Genomic DNA, 18,698 nt, shown 5'->3' with positions numbered 1-18,698 from the left:
CATAATAGGGACCACTTCGTCTCTATTAGTTTCAGTCTTTGAAACCTTCCTCCAGTGATCAAACATGCTCTTACAAAGTGATTTTAAGGTGTCAAGGTCAAATTTTGTCATTTCAATGAGTCTTTAAGCAAAATTTGGTCACAAGGTAATAGGTCTAGGGTTTGTTTTCACTCCTTTCAAAGTTGTCTAAATGTTGGTCCATGTCACCTTTCAACTAAGTGTACCATCATTCAGAGGGTTGTCATCATCATGTCAGGTTACAATGGGTCATTTTACACCTTGTTCATCCTTCAGTTGTGCCTAGGTAAGGTTCATTTCCCTCTCCTAGCGTTTTCAAGGTAAATTCTCTTGGATGGTCAAATCATCAGCAAAACTTGTATCCTGATGTTCACACACCTTCCCATATCCTTAATATACCTTATTAAACACTTCCCATCACTGATATCCCTCAAATTCCTCATTTTCGCACAAACCCTAGTTTCTTGCTACAATTTGACAATTTTCTAGGCTAGGCCTGTGTTTTTCCCTTTTTGACCGCTTCCACTCACTCAATCTTTGAAATTCCACTTTCCCCTGCTTCCTAACATCCCTCCCTACTTCCCAAAATTTTCTCAAGAATTTAGAAGCCCCTTATCTCCTTCATTTCACTTCATTTCGACAAATCCCCTGTTCCACACATCGGGATAGGTTTTACTCCAATGATTTTTCTAAGCAAGAAAAGATGAATTTGGGAAAAATGAGAGAGGGTTTTGTCCACAATAGGCCAAGGAAGAAAAAATCCTTCAATTTTTACACAGGTATCATGGTTTTAGAGGAATATCAAAAATATAGGTGCCTCAGGAGAATTGATGCACCTCTAAAGTGACCTTGGGAAAATCAAGATTTCTCCTAGCTTGGTTGGCCAAATGACTTGCTTGATGAGTAAAATGATAAATAGACACAAATTTATTTCCAATGAGCTATCATGAGGTCAATTTTGGGTTGAGGAAGACCTTCAAAAGTTGACTGCAACAACACTTTGCCTTTAGGCAGCCTCATTTTGCACATTTTGACAAGTCTTGGGAGATTTGATTTTTGACAGGGAAAATGAACTCAAAATTGAAAAATTCAAGTTGTTTTGGAAAGTAGACTCAATGATATTTACAACGAGATATCCCACGCCCAATTTGAACACCAAGAAGGCCTCCAAAAATGGTATGCAAAAGGCGCTATGCACCTGTTCCTTGGCACGACGCACCTGGCAGCCAAACCCCAAAATCACTCAATTTGCTTCAAATCTCTCAAATTGCCTCTTGGAAAGTGAGTAATCATCCTTCCAAAGCTGAATTTGAGTGCACTCTTGTGTCCTTAATGAGTTTTGAAAGTTTAAAATTAAACCCTAGTTTCTCTTCACTATTTTCCATTTCATTGTGCCAATTTCATTCCATCACCACAAAAACATCATAAAAACCCATTTTCACTCTTTTATTACCCTAATAAACTCCATTTATCCTATTTTCCCATATCCCACTCCCATAAAGTAACTAATTCCCTCATAAAACCCTAAATCCCTCACTAAACCCTAATCTCCCAAAACTATTCCCTTCTTTCCCCAATTTCATTTCCCAAGAGTAAAATCTCTTCATACTCATCACCATTGTCCTCTTTCATCCCTCTTTCATCATCATTTTTTCCACCATACCTTCATCTCATCATTTTCCTAAGACAAGCACTATGAGGAAGAGACACTCAGTGATAGTTCTATGGAGAAACATAAGCAGCAAAGCAAAGGCAAAGAGAAGATGCACGAGGATGATATAGATGACAAACAAGAAAGAAAACAAACAGTTGGAGGATAAGCAAAGCCTAATGGAGCTAGAAATGTTGAAACTGAAGAAGCAAAATGATGAAGAGGACCATGTCACTTTGACTTCCATTGAACAAGAGATAGAGAATGACAAGGAGTCTTGGTTGGAGAAGATGAACATGCACTTGGAGAGGCTGCTGGACAAGGCTAACAAGGAGAAGGACATGTTGCGGCACATGGATTTTCATTATTTGGCAAGAAGCAAGATTTGCAAAGCAAGAATAAGGACCTTGAAGGCCAAGTTGAAGAAAACTTTGAGGAGGAAGAAAGAGCAAGACAAGCTCAAGATTTTGGCCAAGGCTTCCTTAGCCCAACATAGCACTTGATGCAGGTCACTCAGCCCAAATTTTAAGAAATTTGGCACACTTTTTGTCAATTTTGAATTTTTGAAGCAAAACACAGATTTTTTTGCCTGGTGCGTAGTGCCACCCGGCGCTTGCTTTGCTAGCGACCTCCTCTGGAGGAAAACTCTACATTTTTGGATTCCTCATGCAAAATTATGAATCCCAAGAAATGGCTAGAAATTTTTGTCAAGTTTTGAGCTTCCAAAAGGGTCAAAAACACCTCAAAAATGTCCTTTCTGCCCCTTTTTGGCCACACAAGGAGCAGTGTTGGGAGAACTCACTTTTAGAGGGGAAAATGGACACCAAATTTAGAAATTCTGCCTATTCTGGAAAGTAGATAGACATGCCTTTCCAACAAGTCCACTTGGAGAAAATTTGGTGCACGGGAAGGCCTCCAAAATCAGCTGCAAAAAGGCGCTACACACAGGGACAGTGGCGTGGCGCACAGGATGGAAAATTGATTTTTTTCCCAAAAAACTCTGTTTTTCGCCTAGTTTTTTCTCAGTTTGACTTTTTTCTCTCTCATGGTCAAAATATTGATGTAAATTGATGTAACTTGATGGACTTTGATGTAAAAATGCTGAAAATTCACTCATGGAGGTAGATACATCATTAAAAGGTAGTTTTGAACTGAATGAATCAGTTTCCTAGGTTTTAGAGGCAAGCTGTTCCACTGCCTACTTTTCAGTTCTTAGTTTAGATCTTGTTGAAATAGCTCCTAAACTCATGAATTCGACCCCTAAATCCTAGCATGAGTTGTTTGTTGCCTATATCTAGTAGTTTTTCAATCATTTGTAAAGGTTGGACTCTTGTGAATGCTTTGAGCATTATTGTACATTCATCTCTGCAGTTTGGCAAAGGAATAGACCAGGGTTTGCAGCATTTTGTGGGATTCTTGTGGCAAGTTGATTTGGTATTGTTTTTCCTTCTGTAATTCAAGTTTACATGTGTTTATGTATTCCATCATCTTTCTCTGTTCAACATAACTAAATGAATCAAGGATAAAGGTAGAATTAGTTGATTTTGCAGTGCTCTACCTAGGGTTTGTTTAGTTATTCATGTTTTCAACTGTTTGAAGAGGATCCCTGAGACTTTCATTCCCTCTCCAACTCCTCATCATTCTTAAGACTCTCCATCTCACTTATTTCAAAGTACTAAACCATTTTCCTACCTCGCCCCACATAAACCTCTGCAAGACTGAGTCCATTCCCTAGACCCAAATCTTCCTTTCACAATTGAGCCAACAAACCAACATTAAATTCAATCAAAATCCTATGAGCATATACCTAGCCTAAAATTAGTCTTTATATCAGTCATCTCAAGCTTTATTGGCCATATTTTTCTGGGATTGACAAGGAGAGAGCCCTCTCTTGACCTAGTAGGGCTAGCTACCAAGTTAAGCGTGGTTTGATGTTACGCTAAACCTACCTTTCTCAGCCTGAGGTAGATTTAGGCCATAATAGTCTCTTATGTGAAAACTTGATCCATTAGATCCCATGCATGAACTAGGAACTGCAATAGTTTTGATTGTTGCCTCATTCTGTACAACCTAAAGTATTTGAGCAACCCACAGTTTTTGAGGGCCTCAACTGTACCTAGATTATTTAGGGAAACCATGTCTTGTTCTTCATGCTCTCTTTCTTGTCAAGTAATAGACATTTTGATCCAATGAAAGCCTAAAATCAAACCATAAGCTTAGTTAGGATCCTTTTCACGCAAAAAACTAGAGAAATTTTGGGCCAAATAGGTGAAAACAATTAGTGAAACTCACCCAGCGCAGCCCAGGCAAGCAGACAGTGTGTTTTAGTGTAGCTACCCTTATGTGTGGGTGCTCTGCAGTGTAGTTTTCAACATGGAATGTTGCACTGATCCCAAGGTGAAATATTCTAACTCCACGGGCCCTGAAAACCCTAAAAACTTGCATGAAACTGTAAAACAATGTCATGAAAAGAAAGAGGAGGGGTAGATCTCCTACCTGGTCTGAATGGCATGAGAAATGATCCATAGGATCTCTCACAATCAGCTACTGAAGATCAAGGTAAAAATAGGGTCAGAGCACAAACTGAATGGTAAATGTCAAATGATGAAAATAACATGGTAAATTCTTGTTTTTATGTTTATTTCATGATCATTAAATGAGTAAACTTTATTATTTACCTATTTTTACCAATGAAACAGGTATGTTTAATCCATTTGGTGTTGCTTTGAATGGATTTATAGATGACTTATAGAATTTGATGTGAACGATCGTGAATTGTACTTTGACCAAATAGCGTACTTTTATCTCTTTTTCGAGCTCTGTTAAACATCGAAAAAGGAACCCCCTTGGAGTCCTCTTTAAGTTCTTTTCAGACTCTCGAAATATGAAAATATTGTCAAGCACTTGTCCTTTTCAGCTCATTAATGGATTGGAAATGACATCTACTCAGTATAATTTTAACCCTTTTCCGGACTGAGATAGATTATTTACGAGAAAGGAATACGTTGATCGAACATGGTCAATAGGTTCTCTCTTGTATTGTTTTACGCTTTTTCGGACTTGAGAGACAAATCTATGAAAAAAACTTATGGAGTTTTCTGTTTGTCCCTTTTCAAACTCTCTAAACATGAAAAGGACCGAGTTATCATTGTCGTTAAACTTGTTAAAACATCAAATAGAGACAAAATTGTCCATCGTGACAAGACCGAGTTTCACCTTCGCTAGACTCATTAAAACATCACATAGTGATGGATTCACCCGAAGGGTGGAATTATACAACAAGCATATGTTATCCTCCTCAATATTGATAAAAATATTGAGGTACTGATCAACAATGACTGGGGAAAATGGGAAAATGGGTAAACCACTTTATGGCAGCAGGTCTCTCTTGAACATGACACTTTCACTTCATTACCATGACTACATGGGTTGGGTTATTTGCTTGATGGTCATCATACCTTGGTCTATCATACCATCCATTACTTTGATTTTGGGTCAATGTTGCCAATTCATTCAGTGTCGCCGACATGTTCAAGAGAAGTCACTTAGTTAAATTCATCCTTTGCAATACTCATAAACTGTCATTTTCATGATTGCCATTCCTAAACCTTGTGTCATCAGTCACATTCCATCTCCAAAAATCATTACACTCATTTCATGTTGTTGATGTGGGATACATCAAGGCCCTTCCTGTGACGAGTCGCTTCTTGTCAACATCAGCACATTATCCAAGAAGTTGACTTAGAAACACCCTTCCAGTACCATGAGGCTTGCATACATCAATGGCAGGGTTCTTGCTTTTGGCGATAGGTTGACATCACTAGCCTTCGACCAAAAGAATTTGTATGGTGTTCGACATCAAAACATCCATTCACACCATGCAGAATGTATTGCAGTACCTTGAGGATCATTATCATTATCAGTGATTTCTCTCACATCTGTTAACAACTTACAACATTAGCTGGTAATTAGTGGGTGTCTTCCCATGTTTGACTTTAGATCATATATTCGCATGGTTAGACTCATACTTGAGTGAATGATTGAATGAGATAGAAGACCCCAAATCTAGTTTCATCCATCCGGGCTACGATTTCAGGAAATTACCAAATCATCTATACAACGGCTTTACATTGATGGTCATCCCATCATGGGTCTATATCTGTAGACGACTATCTATGTACTTGTAATGAAAGTTTATTTGCTGAGCATGGGTATGCCTTCCCTCAGAAATTCGCGAGAAAAAATCAAAATATCATGATATTATGTATTGTAATTGATGCAAGTCACCATCCACTTCAGAACCTCCTCATCACATCGTAAAGCATATCACTCGACATTATTATTTTCAACTTCATGCTTCAGGGGGTAGCTGTTACAGATCCATTTGGGAACATCACTCCCATCATTCAGATTAGTACTATTAGGGCTCCTCAAACCCTAATTCAGTTTCTACATGCCCTAGACAAGTCATCACTTTGAATGCCTCCTTCCTTGAGAGTTTCTTGGCTTGAAGCCGTCCAGAAATGCCTCCTTGAGGGACCAGCGTAGCCTTGGTTAGGGGTAAGTACGCTTGGCTCTCAGGGTAGAGGTGAAATTATGATAAAAAGGAAAACAAAATTCCATTGGACCTCCACTATAGAAACACATAGTTCCTAACTCAAATGGTGTGTTCTAGATTTCACACGTCTACAATAGCTATAACAAAGATCGATAAGATGCCAGCTTGGGTGGTGAAGTCTTGTGCTATGAATGCATAAGTGGGTAAAGAATACATGTGTTGAGCTACCAAGGAAGTTATAACCCCCAAAGAAGCTAAAGCAAAACAGTGCAGGTAGGCCCATGTCAGGGTGCTTTCCAAAGCACTTAGGCCCACTTTGACCTGCGCTAGGTGAGATTGAGTGAAATCTCATAGGGTTATGGGAATATTCTTATCTTCTGGATCCATCTAGAAGATTCCCACACTTATCATCTCCTATGAGCTCGAAATTAGATAGGGAATGGATTAAGTAACCTCCTATCCTCTCATCCCTTCCTCTATGGAAACTAACTCTAACTTTGGAAGGCCATTCAATACCCTCATTTATGACCAAACCTCCTCCATTTTCCTATAAATTGAGCACTCATCTAAGTGATCAGGGGCTGGACTTTGAGAATTTGTAAGGAGATATTTTTAGTGTGAGGATTGAGATTATAAGCAAGTATTGTTATGCTGTCGGAGTTTTGTGCTATTGATATGTTGTTGGTTGGTACCCAAGTTGGAGGAGTGACATTGGATCAGAATTCATGGTTGTAACTCTTCCTTCTACTTAATAAAGTTGTTTACACCTTTTCCCATATTCTTGTCTTTATGTATGATGATTATATGTGTAAACGCTTTCAATTCCATTTGCTTATAGTAGATAGGTCTCTTTCTTTGATTGGCTTTTGTCCTCTGTTTATGATTGCAGGTACTTGTCGAGTGAATTAAGTTCAAGAAGGAGCGACCAGAACCATACAAAGGAGATAAAGGGAAAGCGAAAGATAACAAGCAGGTCCCTTGTATTATTTATCTTCTATAGAAAAAGCTTAAGTGCTTTAAATCTGTTGTTGTAGATGGGAAATTGTATTTATCCGTAGATGCAAAATTCCACATAATGGGCAGTGCCCCAGAATATTTTTTTTTTGGACCCTATATTAGGTGAGCGAACCCCACCTATGGTTTTGTGCATGGTTTTTGCACATGGTTTTGGGCGCGACGGTTTTCGGTCCATGGTATTTTGTAGATCTGGTCTAAGGAACTACATTTATGTTCTAATCCAAGGTTAATGGATTGGAGTTTATGCATGTATATATATGTATTGTAACATTGAAAGGAACATAATGAAAAATCAATCTGGTAGTCCTTCTTTGGGATCTAGGGGAAAATCTCCGTATATATATTTTTTTATGTGTTGTTGTAACTTAAGAAACCAGTTTCTTAGCTGTATAGAAATTGTGCTTAAGACATTAATGATTATAATGATTGTCACTTGTTTGTCACTTAATTATATATTGTGTTCTCAATGAAGGACTTGAGAAATCTGATTCTTAACCCTCAATACTTAGGTGACAAGGAAATATCAGAATTCCATTTGATTGTTGAATATAAATGATGAATGAAGAAAGCTTGAATAAGTCATAGACAATATGTTGTTTTACATAAGATCTACTATCTATGACACTTGGTCAATAAAATATGAATGTGAAAGATATGATGAACTGCTGCCTGGTGCAGACAGTGTAGGACTTGGTGTAAGTGGAGTTTTAGGCCTTCTAACCCTCTTGGAAACTAGCCTTTCAGGATCTAAAAGGGCTTGAACTTTTTGTTGTGAGGTATCTAACCTTGTATGGGGTCTCCTTGGAGCCAAAGTTATTGCTTTTGTTCAAAAGAACCAAATATTTCCTCCTTACTGAACAGCCAGAGGAAAATATTGAAAACCCAGGGAAAAGTCGTCTTGTCTTCTCTCCCCGACAACGACACCAATTAATGTTGTACCTTAAGAAAACAATTTCCTAGTTGTATAGAAATTATGCTTAAGACAATAATGATTATAATGATTGTCACTTGTTTGTCACTTAATTATATATTGTGTTCTCAAATGAAGGACTTGGGAAATCTGACTCTTAACCCTCAATACGTAGGCGACAAGGAAATATCAGAATGCCATTTGATTGTTGAATATAAACGATGAATGAAGAAAGCATGAATAAGTCATAGACAATATGTTGTTTTACACAGGATTTACTATCTATGACACTTGGGGAAGTTATAGATAATATGTTGTCTTACACAGAAACTACTATCTGTAACTTAGAAGAATTACAGAGGTGTGAAATTCAAGTCTAGGAGCACTCTTTTAAGCAATTTTAATGCTATTTACATAAGAAAATAAAGACCTGCAGCTTCAATTACTATACTTAAAGGAAGAAAACATAAGATGATACATAACAAAGAAGACACAAAATCATACCCAACGATGTATTGAAAACTTCTGATTCTTTCATTAATCAACAGTTGTATCAGGAATTCAATGATCTAGTCTCCAGGTTCTCCAAAATTTGAACCCTTTCTCTGTAAATTTTCCTCTTTTTATACATTATAAGACAGTTGGTGATTACCAAAACTCTTAAACTGCTTGATTATTTTCCTAGCTGTCTAGAGTAAAACTTATTGCAGAACATTATACAGAGGGTAAAAGACACCTCATTCTAAAGAACATAGAATAATTGGAAGTAACGAAAGTTAGAAAATGATGATGACTGTTAGCTTTTTTAGCTCTGTTGTTTCGCTATTGAGTTTCTCTATAGATTCTTTAATAATGATTAAACTGTTTTAATCATTATAAACTGTATTTGACTCAAACCCCATGCATTGTCCTAGGACTTACGTATGTATCGGGCGCATTTTGATTGGCCAAAGCACAAGAAAACCCGACCAATCACCTTTCTTTGGAGTTTTAGTCATCCACCGCTAATTCTGATTATCTTGCTTAAACAACGGAATCAGCTAATTTACGCGGAACATTAGTTTTCCACGGAATTGAAAAGAATTAACATTTTTATTCATAAACCTGCCGGGTCCGCCTTAGCTGTACGTGAACCATCTGATCACTTATTCAATCAATGGTTTAATCCTTTGAAACTCATGAGACTTTAGACCCGTTTGAAATAAACCTTATTGAGTCTACCTTTTTAATGCTCCATTGACTCCCATACGGACCTGATGGGGAAATATAAATCACCAACTAATAATCTATCGGGTCCAACTTTAATGCTAAAACACAATTATTTCTTCACCTGATATCTGTTGGATCTCGTCTCTTTGGATGGACGGTTGAGATTGGCCTGGACTTCAACAATTTTAAACTGCGTTTGGTATGCCACCACGTTTGATTAATTACCCACTCGATTACCTTTGGATCTATGACTTGTTGATCTAACGGCCCAGATCTTCTCGTAGGTACACCATCGCATCGGATCTCTGAAACAAACCGATTCTAGTTAACTTGTGCGATTACCGTTGGATCTGTGGCTTGTTGATCAACGACCCAGATCTTCTCACGAGTTTACATTCAAAAGCCATCCCATCAATCAAATAAAATACTTTGTTTCCTTTAAACTTTGTGGGGGTAAAGAATATAAGGGAACTTCATTGAGGTTGAACCCCTGCAGTGATTTTAGGCCACACATTGTGGTCAACCATGCTCACGTCACGATCAACTGCAGGGATTGAGCCTTTAATTAACCTTCGTGCTTATTGTTTCCCTGCATCACACCTCATCGCACTCATTAAGCTATTGCTTGATTGCGCCTCTTGAACCTGCACGGCCTTTAGACAATGTTTTGATTTTTCATTTCTTTTGATTTTTATTTCTTTTTGTGATAAAACTGAAAATAAGATGAAAATAACAATGGAAGCTACAACATGTGTTATGCTCTCGACATTGTTTATTTTCTATTTTTTAGAATTCATATGTAGGTAATTTCTGTACGGGGTTAAAACCTACATTTGGTATCAGAGTTGTTTTGGCTTCAAGGGAATGCCTTTTTTGCTGAGGAGTTTTGCTTGGGCCTGTGGTAGACCCTGTTCAGTGGAAGATATGCGGGAGTGATTTTAGTGGTGAAAGAAGATGGCGAGTAGTGGAAATATAGAGATCAAGAAATTTAATGGTCAGAGTTTTGAGTTGTGGAAACTCAAGATGGATGATCTATTGGTGGATAAAGATCAATGGATCGCAGTAGATCCGGGTACTAAACCAATGGGAGTACCCGATGAAGAATGGAAGAGGTTGTATCGAAAGACAAAGAGCACAATACGATTGTGTGTCTAAGATTCAGTGTCGTTGAATGTATCAGAGGAAGCTACGGTGAAGGATTTGTGGGGAAAGTTAGGGACTTTGTACCAATCTAAGTCTCTGGTGAATAAACTGTTCCTACGGAAAAAGTTGTATAACCCGAGGATGAAATATGGAGACTTTGTGATAGAGCATCTAAACAAATTTAATGCCGTGGTAAGCTAGTTATTGTCTGCTGATATTAAAATTTCAGATGAATATAAGTGCATTAGTTTGTTTTGTTCTCTACTATGTTCATGGGATAGTCTGGTTATTGCAATAGGTAGCAATGCAACTGCCTTGTAGTTTGATGAAATAGCCTCATTCTTGCTCATGGAGGAGATGAGATGGAAAAATATGGAGAGCCATAATGGTGATGCCTTGTCTATACGAGGATGGTCTTAGAAGAGAAATAAAAACAATTCTCAAGTGGGAGATCTAAATCTAGAGGGAGATCTAAATCTCCAGCAAAACTTGTAAAGGTGTGCTGGAAATGGGGAAAGGAAGGGCACTACAAAAGGGACTGTAAATCTAAAGCTCTTGAGAAAGGAAAGGGATCTGATGATGCTCCTTTTGCAGAGACGAAATCCCTCAGATGAAGGTGGAGATGTGTACTTGGCTTCTTCTTCAAGTACACATGTAGATCATGAGGCATGGTTGATTGACTCAGGTCCATCCTTTCACTTCACTCCCCATAGAGAGTGGTTCTGCAGTATGAGAAATACGATGGTGGTGATGTCTTCTTAGGGGATGATAGGAAGGTTATAATCGTTGGTCGAGGAAAAGTAAACTTGAAGTTGCAAGGTGGAATGACTAGAACACTTCCATATGTTCTGCATATCCCTGTATTGGCCAGCAATATTATTTCTATAAGCAAGCTAGATGATGCAGGTGTAAAAATAGTGTTTGAGAAAGATACCTGCAAGATGGTTCGAGGAGCACTGGTATTGATGTGGGGAGTTTGGATTGGAACTTTGTACAAGATGTAAGGTAGCACTATAATTGATGGGTGCAATAGTTTTGTGGTTCCTAAAAGTGGAGCAGAAAATCTAGTGGTCTCTAGAGAAAAGACCATGTTATGGCATCAAAGGCTTGGACATATTGGAGATAAGGGCCTTTGAATACTTCATGGTAAAGATATGGTAGAAGGTATGACTAATAGCTCTCTGGATTTTGATTTCTGTGAAAATTGTTTATATGGGAAGCAGAATTGGGTGAGTTTCCCCTCTGGTAGTAAGAGGGAAAAACAAATATTGGAGCTTGTGCAAAGTGATGTGTTTGGACATGTGAAGGTTCCATCACTGGGTAAGTTTGTGTACTATGTATCATTTATAGATTACTTCTCAGGAAATACATGGATATATTTACTCAAGAAGAAATATGAAGTCTTTGACAGGTTTAAAGAATTTAAGGCTCTGGTGGAAAACCAGATAGAGAAGAAGATAAAGGTGTTGAGGACAGATAATAGTGGAAATATTTGCAAGAAGGAATTTGAAGAGTTTTGTAAGAAGTGTGGCATAGCATGAAAAAAGAATACTCCATACACACCTCAGAAAAATGGAGTTGCAGAAATAATGAACAAGATGTTGATAGAAAGGGCAAGAAGCATGCTCAGTGGTGCCAGGTTAGGACAGGAATTCTGGGCAGAGGCGATGGAGACTACATGTTACCTGGTCAACATATCACCTTCATCAATGTTTGAGGATAAGATTCCATAAGAGGTATGGACTGGTAAGAAACCTTCTCTTTCACATCTGAGGGTATTTGGATGTGATGCATATGCACATGTTCCAAAGGAGAAAAGAACAAAGTTGGATAGTAAATCTGAAAAGTGCATCTTTATTGGTATAAGGATGGTTTAAAGGGTTTTAAGCTTTGGAACCCAGTAACAAGGAAGGTTGTGTACAACCGAGATGTGGTTTTTATAGAGGTGAAAGATGTTATTAAACATGAATTCCAACCAAAGGAACATGAGAAGATAGAATTTGAGCTTAAGGAGGAAGAATCAGAATCTAAAACAGAAGAGGAATCAGAAGATGAAGAGCCACAAACTCCGGTTATGAGGATATTAGTTCGAGAAAGAAGGTAGCTAGAAAGTTATAGTCCATTTGATTTCTGTTCAATTTTTTCTTTATCTATTACTGACGATGATCCCAAAACTGTGAAGGAAGTAGTAGATTTAGAGGATGGAAAACTCTAGAAAGAGGCCATGGTTTATGAAATGGCATCTTTGCACAAAAATGAGTCTTGGGATCTGGTGGAGTTGTCAGCTAGAAGGAAACCCATTGGCAGCAACTGGGTGGTAAGAAGAAGATGAGTGCAGAAGGGAAGGTGGAGAAATACAAAGCTCGGTTGGTAGCAAATGGTTATTCCCAGGTGCTAGGAATTGATTTTGTTGATATCTCTTCTCCTGTTGCCAAGGTAGCTTCTATTAGATTACTTTTATCTATCGCTGCTACTTTTGATTTGAGGTAGAATAGATGGATGTGAAGACAAAATTTCTTCACAGGGATCTAGAAGAAGAGATCTACATGAAGCAACCTGAAGGCTTTGTGGTGAAGGGTAAGAAAGAATTGGTATGCAAGTTAAAAAAGTCTTTGTATGGGTTAAAACAGTCACCAAGGATGTGGTATCAGAAATTATATACATTTATATAGGGACTTGGCTTCACCAGAGGCAAAGCAGATCACTGTGTGTATTTTAAATTAATTTGCAACCGTGTTATTTATCCGCTCTTGTATGTGGATGATATGTTGCTGGTTGGAAATGACAAAGAAATTATCTAGGATTTAAAGACCCAATTTTCCTCCAAATTCGGCATGAAAGATCTTGGTGCTGCAAACTATATTTTGGGCATGGAAATTAAAAGAGATTGGGCAAAGAGGAAACTCTGGTTAAACCAAAGGAAGTATGTCGAGACAATACTACAGAGGTTTAATATGTAGGATAGTAAACCGGTGAAGGTTCCTATTCCTGTAGGTGTAAAGTTATCTGTTGAATAGTGTCCCAAGACACAAGAAGGGGAAGAGGACATGTCTCGTGTTCCATATGAAAATGTAGTCGGTAGCCTGATGTATGCGATGGATTGTACTAGACTAGACATTGCACATGCAATGGGAGTATTGAGTAGGTTTATGTCAAAACCATGGAAGGGGCATTGGACAATAGTGAAGCGGGTTTTCAGGTATTTGCGTGGCACTAGTGATTATGGTTTGTGCTACCAAGGAAGACTAGGATTGGATAGAGTTTTGGATATCCATGGCTTTGTTGATGCAGACTGGGCTGAAGATCTCGATTAGAGAATATCTACAAGTGGGTATGTGTTTAACCTATTTGGAGGTGTAGACAGTTGGATGAGTAAGAAACAATCTATAGTGGCATTATCAACTACAGAGGCAGAATACATGGCAGCCACTCATGCAAGAAAGGAAGTAGTTTGGTTGTAGAGATTGTGTTCAAGTCTAGGGTTAGTACAGGGAGCTGTAAGGGTAGACTATGACAACCAAACTACAATTTTCTTGGCAAAGAACCCTTCTTACCATTCAAAAAAAAAGCACATTGATGTTTAGTATCACTTTGTGAGGGATATGATAGAAGACAAAAAGATGTTGCTGGTAAAGGTGGACACTTTGAAGAATACTGCAGATGCATTGAAAAAGTCTGTGAACACTGAGAAGTTATCTTGGCGTAGAGAAACAATGGGTGTTGCAGGACTAGGTAAATAACTAAGCTCTCATGTGGCCTCCTATGGAAAGAAAACAACAAGTGGGAGAATGTTGGGTTGTGTTTCCATTGGGTTCGAGGGGGACGGTAGCCCCCCTCTATGGGGTCCAGGGCTATGCCGTGGGAATTTTTTTTTTTGGACCCTATATTAGGTGGGCGAACCTACCTATGGTTTTGTGCATGGTTCTCACACATGGTTTTGGGTGTGATGGTTTTCAGTCCATGGTATTTTGTAGATCCAGTCAAGGGAACTATGGTTATGTTCTAATCCAGGGTTAATGGATTGGGGTTTATGGATGCTTCAACATGTATATATATGTATTCTAACATTGAAAGGAACATAATGAAAAATCAATATGGTAGTCCTGGTTTTGGGATCTAAGGGAAAATCTCTGTGTATATTTGTTTTATGTGTTATTCTCTTGCCATTGTTTATTTTCTATTTTTTAGAATTCATAAGCAGGTAATTTTTGTACAAGGTTAAAACCTACACACACGTGTGGGGGTGTGGTGTAGGAATATCCTTTCTGCAGACAGAGACAATCCCTCTAGCCCAAGAGAGTGGGTCTAGCCACAAACAAGACAATCTAACCTAAGTTCCCTTAGATTTAGAATGGATAAGATCCTACCTCTTATATCGCTTATCGTTGTTCGATGATGTCCTTGTGTTTTTGCTCCATTGACAATCTCCTTACTTGTTAATCAAACACCTGAAACAAGCAAGACAAGAAACCAACACACACATGATAGCATACAATAGAGTTCAATATACTTAAGAATCTAAGGAGTCTTAAGCTACGAAATGTAGTATTACAATTGATATAGGAAACAAAATATTAGTTGTATTAATATGACAAAAAGGAAATTACAACCTTCTCCTTAGCGTTGCAAGTTTCCTTCGATGTGTCCAGATCCCAAGCATCACTCTAACATCTCCTCAAACACCTCAATCATGGGATTTTAAGGTCTCTTTCTCCTTGTTCACACCAAAACATTCTAGAAGTTATTCTCCCTTTAACAAGCTCTTAACAAGCATAAAATAAGAGCTAAGACTAGCAAGCTCTCCAATCTTCCAAGCTGAATCCAATCTACATCCAAAGCTAGCAGAGGTTGGAATAGCAGGGGATTATATAGGCATGAGAGAGGGGATGTGGTTCCTCTTATGAGGGGAAGAAGCCTTATCTCTTGGGTTAGTTCCTTTTTAATAGTGAAAAGTATCCCAAACAGTCTCTCTCGGCTCTATCTTGACTAACCATTTACCAGACCTCTGCCCATGAAGCTTCTAGATATGGAAACTTCGATTCCATTTTTACAAACTTTCCAGAAGAGGATCGATGCAAGTAATCAAGGGATAACAATGCTAATCGATGCATGGCTCAGTGTTATTCTCAACAAATCAAGGTGGGGAAGAAACTAAGGGATAGCGTCGACCTTTAAAATTGGGTTTAAAGGAAGTATATGTGGAAATGATGTAAAGGGAAAATGCTTTACAGATGGAAAGTGACTCAGAGTGATGTTCTTCATGATAGGGAAGTACACCGGGTTTACTGTAGAGGTGCTCCAAGATCAAGGAACAGGGAGTACAAGGACAATGGCAAAATGTTGTGTAACAGATGCCCCCTAAACCATCTAGGCCAAACAAAAGTGAGGGGTGAAATGCTTTACGAGTAGATGCAAGGAAGCAGATACCGTCGTTGAAAAACCTACAAGTCAAACATACATACACATATCTGAACTCATAGTCATGTCTGATAAACCAAAGCAACATATAACAATACATGAATCCATGGTATAGGCACAACTATCCATAAAGAAAAGAATCATGTGCTTGAATCCTCAGCATGGACGCAGCCATTCGACTAAGGGGATAAAAAATGATACCCACGGCATGGTCGCAACCATATGTCTAAAAAATCATGTATATAATCATGAATGACTCATCACTCCTCGAAACTTGGACTTTTGTGATCTAAGCCTAGGGTCGTGCGCTCTAACACAACTCGATCAACGTACAAATTCTAGCATGTGAATAGACATGCTAAAGTTGAACATGCTACAAAATCACTTGATTACCAGCCAATGCTGTGAACCATTAACAAGCACGAGAGAAACCACCCACAATGTCAATGGCTCTCAAGGTACTAACAACACAAGTCACATAGTGTGAATAAGGAATTGAAGTCGAACACTCATGAAATCATTTGATCGAAGGCCAGTGATGAGAACCTGTCATCGAGTGTGAAGAAATTTCCATTGAGGCATGCAAGCTCTAAGGTACTAGAAGGGAGTTTCTAGATCAACTTCCTGGATAATGAGCTTAAGTTAGCAGGAAGTGATTTGTTGAAGGAATGTCATAATGAATGCTTCATCATCAACACGAAACAGGAAACACAATGAATGAGAGTAATCCAAGATGGTGACATATGATCAGACAATGTACGGGTAGGAAGACTTCTCTTGAACATGTGGATGACATGACTGTGGATTTTGGAAGCATTTTACATCATAGGATCAAAGGTCATGGTGACGTGGTAGAGATCATATGAGAGGTTCAAAATGGATAACCCAAAACCCACGGAGGAAAGTGACAGAGTGAGGATGTCCCAAAACCTGACATGAATAATAGATGAGTGTCAATGTTCAAGAGTGACATGCTGCCTCAAGTGAAGAATACAATTGATGAAATACTTCCAATTTTCCCCCACCATTTTTGGCGAGTACGCCAATTATTTTTATGCAATCTTGATGAGGATAGAATATTCTTGTAATATAAGTCCATCCTTCGAATGGATCCATCCTAGTAAGTTTTACGAGCCTTAGGAAGGAGTTTCTCGGTCTTGTCATAATGACAAGTCCTATGTCATTTAATCTTTTAACGAGTCCGAAAAAGGTGAAACTCGACATCTTTTTCATTTTTGAAAAGGACATGGAAAAGAAAACTCCAAAAGGCCCCTTTTCGTAAAGTTGTCCCTCGAGCCCGAAAAGGTAGAAAAAAATACTCGAGAGAACCTCCTAGCCATGTTCAACTAAGGTGTACCTTTTTCGTAAATAGTTTTATCCCAGCTCGAAAAACGGGTAAACTTATATTGGGAAAATGACATTTTAGAACCATTTATGAGGTCAAAATGACAAGAGATTGACAATCTTTCGTGATTTTAGAGTTGGAAAAGAGATTAAAACAGACTCTCCATTTTTATTTACTTTAACGAGTCAAAAAGGGAAAAATACTTGGAAATATTTTCATATTTTTGGAATCTAAAAAGAGCTGAAAGATGACTCCACCTGGAGGAACGAGTGGTATGAAAGGATAACAATTGGTTCTGACAATGATGGAACTTCTCAAAACATGTAATGGTCAAGCGGCTGGCTAATAAAACCACTCATTGCTATGGTTCCTTGGGAAAGGAAAAACAACCAAGTGAAAGCATATGATCAACCAAAGAGATGGTGGTGATGGAATGAAATAACCAAGGCTCATCTAGTAGAAATTAGCTTATAAAAATGGCAATCATGAGATGTAAATTGGGCATGGGTTCATTTTTACACAAGCTTCAACGATGGTGAACTCTGCTTGAATTCGGTTTCATGTTTACACAAGCTTGAAACAAAAAACTATGCTTGAGTTTGGTTTCATTTTTACACAAGCTTGAAACAAAGACAAACTATATTTGAGTTACATGCCCCCCAAGCTTCATTTCATTCAGCTAGGTGGATGGAATTAAGTTTCACTTTTGAGATCCGGGAAAGACTCAACTAGGATTTTACGAGATCTTAATCAAAGACTCGATTTGGAAAAGGGATTTGTTTCATTTTTTTAACGAGGTAGATACAGGAAGAAACTATCCTCAAACATTTGTTTCTTTTTTTAAACGAGGTTGTTACAGGAAGAAAATGTCCTCAGACTCCATGATTCATTTTTAATGAGCTTGACACAAGATAAGGAACCATGCTCACATCCCTTGTTTCATTTTTAATGAGCTTGACACAAGACAAGGAAGTATGCTCTGATCCGTTGTTTCATTTTTTAATTAGCTTGACACAAGACAAGGAACTATGCTCACATCCCTTGTTCATGGACCAAACGAGAACATGGCTCCTAGGAGGTCCTCACTAGATGGGAGAACCATGCTCTGGGAGAAATACATTTCAACTGGTACCAATGACAAATCGGGTTCCAATTCCCCCAGTACATAATGTACTATACCATTTGTGTGATCATCAATAGATGTGGAGGTGGAATGGGTAGCCACATAATTGACCTGTGGTGGGGAAGGTACTGCTTGAAAACAAGAACCAATAGGGGATGATGGTTACAAAGGAGGCACCTGGTGACTAATGAACGACAATTGATCAATGGTCACTATTCTCCCTTCATGTGGAAAACAAACCACACAAAAAAGCGAAGAAACAAGAGCTCCCTTGACATAAACAACTTCGCGTCCAAGGAGAAGATT

The sequence above is a fragment of the Pinus tabuliformis genome, chromosome 7, assembly GCF_031772625.1.
Source record: "Pinus tabuliformis cultivar Carrire ecotype Pingquan chromosome 7, CPIR1, whole genome shotgun sequence".
NCBI lineage: Eukaryota > Viridiplantae > Streptophyta > Pinopsida > Pinales > Pinaceae > Pinus > Pinus tabuliformis.
The sequence above is the reverse complement of the archived record's forward strand: the minus strand, read 5'-3'. Positions refer to the sequence as shown.